General features: G+C 36.3%; 2 pseudogenes; one reads left to right on the top strand and one right to left on the bottom strand.

The window, feature by feature from the left end:
- Positions 1–1,557: 1,557 nt before the first annotated feature.
- On the bottom strand, positions 1,558–3,359 carry LOC105554239 (annotated as a pseudogene).
- A 94-nt stretch (positions 3,360–3,453) lies between these two features.
- Positions 3,454–4,552, top strand: LOC105554238 (annotated as a pseudogene).
- The last annotated feature ends 6,090 nt before the right edge of the window (positions 4,553–10,642 follow it).

Genomic DNA, 10,642 nt, shown 5'->3' with positions numbered 1-10,642 from the left:
AATGTCATGAGATTGCTCAGATTTAATCCAGGCAAGGTGCTGACCAATAACAACAACAAAAAAGAGCAAGAAAACAACCCTTGGAAGAGAACTTAGAATTCACTAAAAATATAGTATCAAAAATGACAATTTTTCAGTGAAAAGTTAAGAGACAACAGAACATACGACACACACACCAGTATGTAGCGGGCAGTCAGGGACCCCGAATAGAAGAACCAGCTGAAGCCATGGCAGAAGAACATAAACTGTGAAGATTTCATGGACATTTACTGGTTCCCCAAATTAATACTTTTATAATTTCTTATGCCTGTCTTTACTGCAATCTCTGAACATAAATTGTGAAGATTTTGTGGACATTTATCACTTCCCTAATCAATACTCTTGTAATTTCCCATGTCTGTCTTTACTTTAATCTCTTAATCCTGTCATCTTCATAAGCTGAGGATGTATGTCTCCTCAGGACCTTGTGATGATTGCGTTAACTGCACAAATTGTTCATAAAGCATGTGTGTTTAAACAATATGAAATCTGGGCACCTTAAAAAAGGAACAGGATAACAGCTATGTTCAGGGAACAAGGGAGATAACTTTTAGGTCTGACTGCCTGAGAACTGGGCAGAACAGAGTCATATTTCTCTTCTTACAAAAGTGAATAGGAGAAATATCACTGAATTCTTTTTCTCAGCAAGGAACAGACCTGTGAAAGAGAATGCATTCCCAGGGGCAGGTCTCTAAAATAGCCGCTCTGAGAATGTCTGTCTTACATGCTTGCAGATAATGGATGAAATAAGCCCCGGTCTCCTGTGGTGCTCCCAGGCCTATTAGGACAAGGAAATTCCTGCATAGTAAATTTTAGAGCGGTTGTCTGCTCTCAAACCCTATCTCTTGATAAGATGTTATCAATGACAATGCATGCCTGAAACTTCATTAGCAATTTTAATTTCACCCTGGTCCTGTGATCTCTCTCTGTCCCCATTTATCTTGTGATATTTTATTGCCTTGTGAAGCATGTGATCTCTGTGACCCACACTCTATTCATACACTCCCTCGTCTTTGAAAATCACTAATAAAAACTTGCTGGTTTTGCAGCTTGGGGGGCATCACAGAACCTGCTGACATGTGATGTCTCCCCCAGACATCCAGCTTTAAAATTTCTCTCTTTTGTACTCTTTCCCTTTATTTCTCAGACCGGTCAACACTTAGGGAAATAGAAAAGAACCTACATTGAATTATCAGGGGTGGTTCCCCTGATACCATTAAAATGCTGCCAATAGAAAGTATTTGATATTAAAACTAGCAGACAAAGCTTTTAAAGCAGCTATTATAAATATGTTTAAAATAATGAAAACCATCTTCAAAGAATTAAAAAAAAAATGATGACAGTGATTTATCATAGACAGAATGCCCATAGAGAAACTAAACACTAAGAGAAACAAATGGAAATTCTGGAGTTGAAAAGTAAAAAGACTAAAATAGAAGATTTTCTAGAGGTTTTCAATAGGTGATTTGAAAAGGCAGAAGAAAGCATCCATATACTTTAAGATACAGAGATAGAAATCTAAAGAACATAAAGAATATAATACATATTATCTTTTTTCAGTAAATCAATGCCTCTGTTTGGAATCCTCAGTACCAGTTTTTTATATTTCTCAGACAGGTCAGCCTTCACACATCTCCCGTGAAACCAAAGGGCTTTTTTCAAACAATGGTCAATGATTGCCATTGCATCTTCTCTTGTCTCCATCTCAATAAAAGCCTGAATTTTCATCATCATCAATATGTAATTCTTTATTTTCCAATAAGGCTCAGCAAGGTTGAGGACAACGCTATCAGAATAGCCAGAATGGGGCAAATTGCTGTGATGTATCACATGTCCAAGCTATTGCTTTTGATCAGACTTCTGATCTGGCTCTCCATCAGGTTTCTTTATTCTGTTATACTTCTGGGATACATGAACTGTCAATGGCTTGCCTAATACTAATGCTGGTGTGGTTGTATCATAATCCACTGTAACCTGAGCATCCTCTGTGGTTGCCATTTCAATAAATGCCTCATTAATTTTATTTAGAATCATATGATTTGAAATGACTCCAAATGGTTCTACTAGGTATCTCAAGTTTTTCCCTTATTGAAAATACATGATGTGAACAACTCTGCTAGTTTCCACTCTGCCTTTTTGCGTGTGTCTAGGTCCTTGCAGGTTTCCATTCCCAGCACCCAGATTTCCTCTTGGTCCAACTGTTGGTCCCCCAAGATGAAATGAGGAAGGTGGAGGGTCTTAGAATTCCTGGCACTGGATTTGTAGACTACTGCAACATGAACGGATCACCCATTGTGTGTCCTGTATCATTGTTAGGATTCCATTCTGGGTAGATTTCAAGAAGAAGCTGGCATCGATGACTGTGACTTGCTCCATTGATATGCTGACTCCACTCCTTATTAGAATGAACTGGCCACTCACATATAGAGCACAGATGGGGATATCCCTTTGGTAAGAGTCTATGGAAGTCTTCAATATTGCTACTTGGAGGAGCGCCCCTCTTTTTCTCAAAGAGAGATCTCTCTTGTAAGGGGCCAGGACCATGTCCCATTCTCTCATACTCACTGTCAAATTTATGATAATTATGTGAGATCTCACCAGAAAAAGAATCATCACTACACCTTTCTCCATCTCTTAATCTGTCATCTTCATAATTCATTCTGTCATAATAACCAGATTCTTGAGAATGACTTCCATGGTCATAATCAATCACTGGGTTAAGACTAGGAACACGATCATCAAAACTCTTCTAAAGTGCCCTTTTTTCTTCCCAGTCATCCTTAGGTACTGTGTATGGTGGCTCCCGTGTAGCAGACCTGCCATCTGTACCATAACTCAAGGTAGGGCCTTCTTCAGTTCTCCTCCTTTCAAGCTGTAGAAGGATTTGGGGCAAATTCTCAGGAGTAATCTTGTCCTCTGGATAATGACTCAGTTCATCTAAATCTCTAGCAAACAGACCAAAGCTGGCCAAAATGTTACTGGCCTGGTCTGCATCTCCACAGTGTTGAGAAGATAAAGAGAGTGGACCTCTACTTCCAATGTTAAATATAGACTGCAAATGATGGGAAGAAGTACTAGCAGAAGACAGTGCACTATGAGCTCCTTGTTGATTCAATGAAGAACCCATTCCAAGATTCATTAAACTAGCAAGGCATGCAGTACCCTGGTCTATCCTTTCAAGAGATGCTGGTATACTTAAAATACTGGGTAGCAGCAGCAGCAGGAAGGCCTATTTCTGCCTCAGACAGGTCATGCCCGTGACCCTGTGAGTCCCTACTGAGAGATGACTGCTGGAATGACTTGGACATTGTAGAACTAGCTCTTGTCTATTTTATAGATTTAAAAACATTTTTTTTTTAAGACGGCCAAAAAGAAAGCTCAAACTAGAAAGCTAGGTTAACTTTGCTTCAAAAAATGGTAATGCCAAGAAAAAGGATCAATAAGGACTGCAGAATCTTCTTCAAGTGGAGCACCAGCAGACAACTCTTCCAGAGAGCGCATCGCGGAGGCTCCTACAATCCACCACAGCAATGGTGCTGGCGAGAGGTGGCAGCAGCGGCTGCAGCCCAAGAACTCTCCAGATGACGAAGACTCTCCAAGTGACAAGAAATCCAAGATGGTTCCCAGAAGACTGAAAGTTCAACCGAAGGTAAAGAACAAGAAGAGAAGTCCGGTGAAGATGGTGAGAAAGACACAAAGGATGACCAGACAGAGCAAGAACCTAATATGTTTCTTGAATCTGAAGATGAGTTACTTGTAGATGAAGAAGCAGCAGCTGCACTGCTAGAAAGTGGCACTTCAGTGGGAGACGAGACCGATCTTGCTAATTTAGGTGATGTGGCTTCTGATGGGGAAAAGGAACCTTCAGATGCTGTGAAAAAAGATGCAAGTGCTTCAGCAGCAGCAAAGAAAAAAACTTAAAAAGTGTCGTTTCCCAGGGAGTATGGAAGGATTTGTCACTCTGGATGAGGTTGGTGATGAGAAAGATTCGGAACTTCAGAAACTTCGTAAATAGGTCATGGCATTTAAATCTGGTGACAGAAACGATGGGTTGGTTGAAATTAAGGTGGACAAGATCGAGGCACTTGATCAAGAAAATGAAGCAGCGTTGGAAAATGGAATTAAAAATGAGGAAAACAGAGAACCAGGTGCTGAATCTTCTGAGAACACTGATGATCCCTACAAAGATACAATTGAAAATGCAGATGGTCAGAGTGATGAGAACAAGGAGGACTATACAATCCCAGATAAGTATAGAATTGGACCGTATCAGCCCAATGTTCCTGTTGGTATAGACTATGTGATACCTAAAACAGGGTTTTACTGTAAGCTGTGTTCACTCTTTTATACAAATGAAGAAGTTGCAAAGAATACTCATTGCAGCATCCTTCCTCGTTATAAGAAATTAAAGAAATTTCTGAATAAATTGGCAGACAAATGCAGACAGAAGAAGGAAACAAGATGTGCAAGAAATTTGATGATTTCAAAGAAAATAATGGTTCTTTGTTTTTAATGTTAACCTTTTTAATATACAATACTGATAGAAGAAAACTATTGTACTCTTTTGTTTTAGTGGAGAAATAATAGATGTCTGTTCATGTGTTAAGTGTTATAGCAAAAAAAAAAAATACACATATGGTTAAGTTAATGAATATTTTTTGTTTTCTCAGAATGACAACAGACAGAAGTACTTTGTAGAGATTGACTTCCTAAGCTACTTAAGACAACTTGCACCATTAAGAAAAAAATGAAGAACCATTTGGAAAAATGAAATTCAGTAGTTCCAAGTTTCAAAGAAATGTCAGCATTTTATTCCATTCAATAAAGAACAAAACCAATAGTATTTTTGTTACTTTCATCTGAAACATTCCATGTTTTAATCTGAGCCTTGCAGACTTTCATTTGGAGTTTGGACGTGTTTTGGTTGCATTTCATTTTTGGAGAACTTCATTAACGTGAGATTGGCAATTCAAATGCAGGTGCAGTTTTCTGTTAATGTCATGCTATTGTTTGGGTAATAAGAAATATTAAGTAATTGCCTTTAGACTTTGTAATCTTTCCCTTGAGTTCCTGCTAGATTTCATATTCTAGTAGCCAATGTATTTTCAGTGAAATATAAAAATATCCCCGTTCTCTTTGATCAGTATTAATTTTTGAGATCTTATTGCTTGTCATTTGATTCCTGTCATACATCTCTGGTATAAGCAACATTTGATTTTTGAAGTGTGTAACCATCTCTTCATATTTTCAAGAGGTAATTTTACATTTCTGCATTTTAAAAACGGTTTGGCCATAATCCTAGATGCACACTTCTAATTTATGTACCTGCACATGTGACCTTTGTGAACTGAAATTTGCATGTAAAATTTGTGTTTACTTGTAACTTTCTGGTTATATACTGTTTATATCTGTGGATTCAAGTTACTGAAGTGAATACCAATAAAAAGAAAATCCCTGGGTCATGTTCACTGGTTATACATGTTTGGAATGTTAACCAAAAAAAAAAAAAAAAAAAAAAAAAAGAAAAGAAAAGAAAAGAAAAGAAAAAAAGAATATAATATATATTAAGAAAAATTAACAGTATTTCAGAAACCTGTGAGACAAAGAATCTAATTTTAAAAATGGGCAAAAGATATGAACACTTCACTGGAGAATATATCTCAGTTTTAATAAGTACATGAGAAGATGCCCAAAATAATTAACCATTAAGAAAATGCTAATTTGAACTATAATGAGCTAGCATTATATACTTATGAGAATGAGACACAAGATATCTCTTCTCCTATACTTAATAGAAAAGACAAATATAATAAGTGTGAATAATGTGGAGAAACTACAACCTTCACTCATTGCTTTTGGGAATATTCAGTTATTCAGTCATCTTAAAAAGAGTTTCACATTTGTCCAAAATATTAAACATAAATTTACCATATATCCCTTAGTAATTGCCCCTTTATTCAATTTTTGGGATTTCCACAAAAGAAATAAAAATATATGTCCATAGAACATTCTTGTATGTCACTGTTTGTATTAGGGTCCTCTAGAGGGACAGAACTAATAAGATATGCCTGTATACGATAGGGAGTTTATTAAGGAAGATTGACTTACACGACCAAAAGGTAAAGTCCCATGATAGTCTGCTTGCAAGTTGAGGAGCAAGGAAGCCTGTAGTGGCTCAGTCTGAATCCCAAAACCTCATAAGTACTGAAGCCAAATTGGTGCCTTCAGTCTGTGGCCAAAGGACTGAGAGCCCCTGTTGGTGTAAGTACAAGAGCCCAAACGCCGAAGGACTTGGGGTCTGATGTTTGAGGGCAGGAAGCATTTGACAGGGGAGAAATAGGCAGGCCAGAAGACTCAGCAAGTCTGCTATTCCATCTTCTCCTGCTTGCTTTATTCTAGCCATGCTGGCAGCTGATTAGATGGTGCCCATCCAAATTGAGGGTGAGTCTGCCTCTCTCAGTCCACCGACTCAAATGTTAATCTCTTTGGAAATACCTCAAAGACACACCCAGGAACAGTACTTTGCATCTTTCAATCCAATCAAGTTGATACTCAGTATTAACCATCACAGTATCCACAGTATCCAAAATAGTGTTGTTTCTTACAGTTCCAAAAAAGGCATTATCCAAATTATCAATATTCATTTCAAATATTTCATTCATGAAATACTCATCTACTTAACTCAATTAAACTAAAAAATATACAATTGTTTATAAGGAGATCTGTTCTCACTATGATGAAAAGCATTTGACATGAAAAAATAGTCCAAACAACTTCAGTAAAGTCAAATATTTTTAAATTAGGTGCCTATATTTTTTATACTTACCATAATCCTTAAATTGCTAGAACTTTTAAGTAAAGTGGGAGTGGTGACTTACATCTTAATTCCAGCACTTTGGAAGGTAAGTGGATGAACTGATAAGTGGATGAACAAAATGTGGCATAACTAAATGATGGTGTATTATTAAGCAATAACAAGAATAAATTATGCATACATTGTGTTATATGAATGAATCTCAGAAACATTAAGTGAAAGGGGCCAGGTGCAAAGGACTCTCATATGATAACTTTTTAATAAAATGTCCAGAAAGGCAGATTTATATAAACAAAAAGCAGAGAGAAGAATCAAATAGACACAATAAAAAATGATAAATGGGATATCACCACTGATCCCACAGAAATACAAACTACCATCAGATAATACTATAAACATCTCTACTCAAATAAACTAGAAAATATAGAAGAAATGGATAAATTCCTGGACACATACACCCTCCCAAGACTAAACCAGGAAGAAGTTGAACACGTATGTTTATTGCTGCACTATTCACAATAGCAAAGACTTGGAATCAACCCAAATGTCCATCAATGATAGACTGAATTAAGAAAATGTGGCAGATACACACCATAGAGTACTATGCAGCCATAAAAAAGGATGAGTTCACGTCCTTTGTAGGGATATGGATGAAGCTGGAAACCATCATTCTCAGCAAACTATCGCAAGAACAGAAAACCAGACACCGCATGTTCTCTCTCATAGGAGGGAATTGAACAATGAGAACACTTGGACACAGGATGGGGAACATCACACACTGGGGCCTGTTGTGGGGTGGGGGGAGAGGGGAGGGATAACATTAGGAGATATACCTAATGTAAATGATGAGTTAATGGGTGCAGCACCCCAACATGGCACATGTATACATATGTAACAAACCTGTACATTGTGCACATGTACCCTAGAACTTGAAGTATAATTAAAAAAAAAAAAAAAGTAGATTAGAGGTTGCCTCTGGTTGAGGATAGAAACAGGAACTGACTAAAAAGGCACAGAAATGAACTTTTTTGTGTGATGTAAATGTCCTAAAAATGGACTATGGAGATCATTTTGTCAATCTATAAATTCTCTAAATGTCACTGATTTTCAATGAGTGAATTTTATGGTATGTAAATTATATCTCAATCAAGATATATAAAAATGAAAACATCCAAATAAAAAGAAAACAATTTGAACATACCATGACTCAGAATGTAGCTATTTACATTCTTTCTCTGAAAAAAATCATTAAATATGTATATACATGAAATGAAAATTCAGTCAGAAGAGAAATCCTGTGGGAAGGAAGAATAAATGATACAGGAGATTATGTAAAATACTCCCCTCCGTTTTTTATATCTTTTCATTTATCTGTCTCTAGCCTTCTGTCCACTCATCCATCCACCTTTCCATCTATATCACTATATTGAACTCTGTAGAGTACTTTCAATAATACTGCATTTTTCTCCCATGACTACCTTCAAAAATACAGTTTCATATCTTTCCTTACTCAATAGAGAAAACTTCAGCAGGTCCTCTAGCTGATGAATTACTTTCAACTACGTAAGTAGTCTAATAGGTATTAAAAAGTACAAAATCTCAATAAAAACCTAAGTCTCAAATCCACTTACAACTTCTTTATTTTATTTACTTCTTTTGAGTTGGGGTCTTGCTCTGTAACTCAGTCTGGAGTGGAGTGGCAAGATTAGGGCTCACTGCAGCCTCCAACTCCCAAGCACGTGACAACCTGCCCACCTAAATTTGTGGAGTTTTGGTGGAGATATGATTTGGCCATATAACTCAAACTAATCTCAATCAGATTGAGGTTGAGCCAGATCTGATCTTACCCAGATTGAGACTCCTGAGCTCAAGCAATCCGCCTGCCGTGGCCTCCCAAAGTGCTGGGAATTAAGGTGTAAGTCACCACTCCCATTTTACTTAAAAATTCTAGCAATTTAAGGATTATATAAGTATAAAAAATATAAGTACCTAATTTAAAAATATTTTACTTTACTGAAGTTATTTGGACTATTTTTGCATGTCAAATGCTTTTAATCATAGTGAGAACAGATCTCCTTATAAACAATTGTATATTTTTTAGTTTAATTGAGTTAAGTAGATGAGTATTTCATGATCAAATTTACATTTTCTAGAAGGGATAGCCTCAATATTAGAAATTCAAACACATAATTCATTCCATCAAATTATTATTTTTAAAATAGAACAATTAGAGCTATCTCTATTCCATATATAGTAAAGAGTTAATGGTTTTTTAGAAATAACCTGTTTGTTTTAACCAGAGAGCAAATGAATCATCATGGTATGAAAAAAGCTAAGAGCCTCTTTAGAATTTAGAGAAAACATGTACTGAATGAATCTCTTTGACATTCACTAACTCTGTATCTAAGACCACTAGACACTGGTAATAACATAACCTAATTTTGTTCAAAGCTTCAGCCTAAGAAAAAATACATACTGAATTATAGCAAAAGAGAAGAATGGAATCTACTGAAATATTTTCCTTCAGACTAAACTCTTAGTCTCAGCTTCAGACCTACAATTCTGTTATAGATTTTACTGGATTTAATGGAGAAAACAAAGCTAAAGGAGCATTGTTTTTGTTTTCTACTTTTGCATAACAAATGTACCCAAGACATAGAGGCTTAAAAAATCACATTTATTATCTCCCAATTTCTATGGTCAGGAATCCAGACATGATTTAGTTGGATACTCTGTTGTAGGGTTTCTCACAAGGATACAAATATAATGTTGGCTGGGCTATGATCTCATTAAAAGGCACAGTAAGCTCGCTCATATGGTTGTCATTCCTCAAGGGTTATTGTAATTAAGGACACAATTCCTCGCTGGCTGTTGGCCGGAGGCCACCTTAAGTTCCTTGTGACATGGATCTCTCCATACAACACAGTGTGATATAGAAAGTGTGAGCAAACAGAGGCATAGTTTTCATAGACGTGTTTCAGAAGTGAAATGACAAATTTATCACATCTTATTTTTAAAAGCAAGTTACAAGGTCTGGCCCACACATGAGTGAAGTGGATTGTGTGAATGCATTGGATACCAAAAAGCAAGCAAGAATCATTGGGAGTCATTTTGAAGCTGATTAGCATAAACCCCTGTGATAATAAAATTTAGTACCTATTTCCTAGGCATTCTTGGTACCCTGTATCTAGATGGAGTGTCTTCATCCATGTAGACTGCTATAGTAAAAATACCATAGACTGGGTGGCTTATAAACAGAAACTTATATCTCATAGTTCTGGAGGACAGGGAGTCTAAGAACAAGGTTTCAGCAGGTTTGATGTTTGGTGAGGGCGTGCTTCCTGGTTCACACATGAGTATCTTCTCACTATGTCCTCACTTTACAGAAGGGGCAAGCCAGCTTTTAACTCAACTTGTAGAGTTAATTTTCATATTTATTAAAATATTGATTTCATTATATGTATTTATACTCATATCCAATTAATAGTTTAAAATTTTATCATGAATTGATTTTTTGAAATTATTTCAAATACTATATTTCTATTATGATTTTCCAAAATTGTTTTCTTCTCTTTGATTTGATCTATCTAAAAGACTCTTTATTACTTTTTTAAATCTATAATTTTTCAATCTCCTATTAATTCACTTTTATGATATAGGACTTGTATTTACAAATGATTGTGTTTGATCAGAAAAGTTATACTTCTGTGTACTATAATGTACACAGTGGGCTGACAAGATGGGTGAATAGGAACAGCTCCAGTCTGCAGCTCCCAGCAAGATCAATGC

This window comes from Mandrillus leucophaeus, unplaced genomic scaffold (genome assembly GCF_000951045.1).
Source record: "Mandrillus leucophaeus isolate KB7577 unplaced genomic scaffold, Mleu.le_1.0 Scaffold633, whole genome shotgun sequence".
Classification (NCBI taxonomy): domain Eukaryota; kingdom Metazoa; phylum Chordata; class Mammalia; order Primates; family Cercopithecidae; genus Mandrillus; species Mandrillus leucophaeus.
This window is presented reverse-complemented; position numbering and strand designations above follow the sequence as displayed.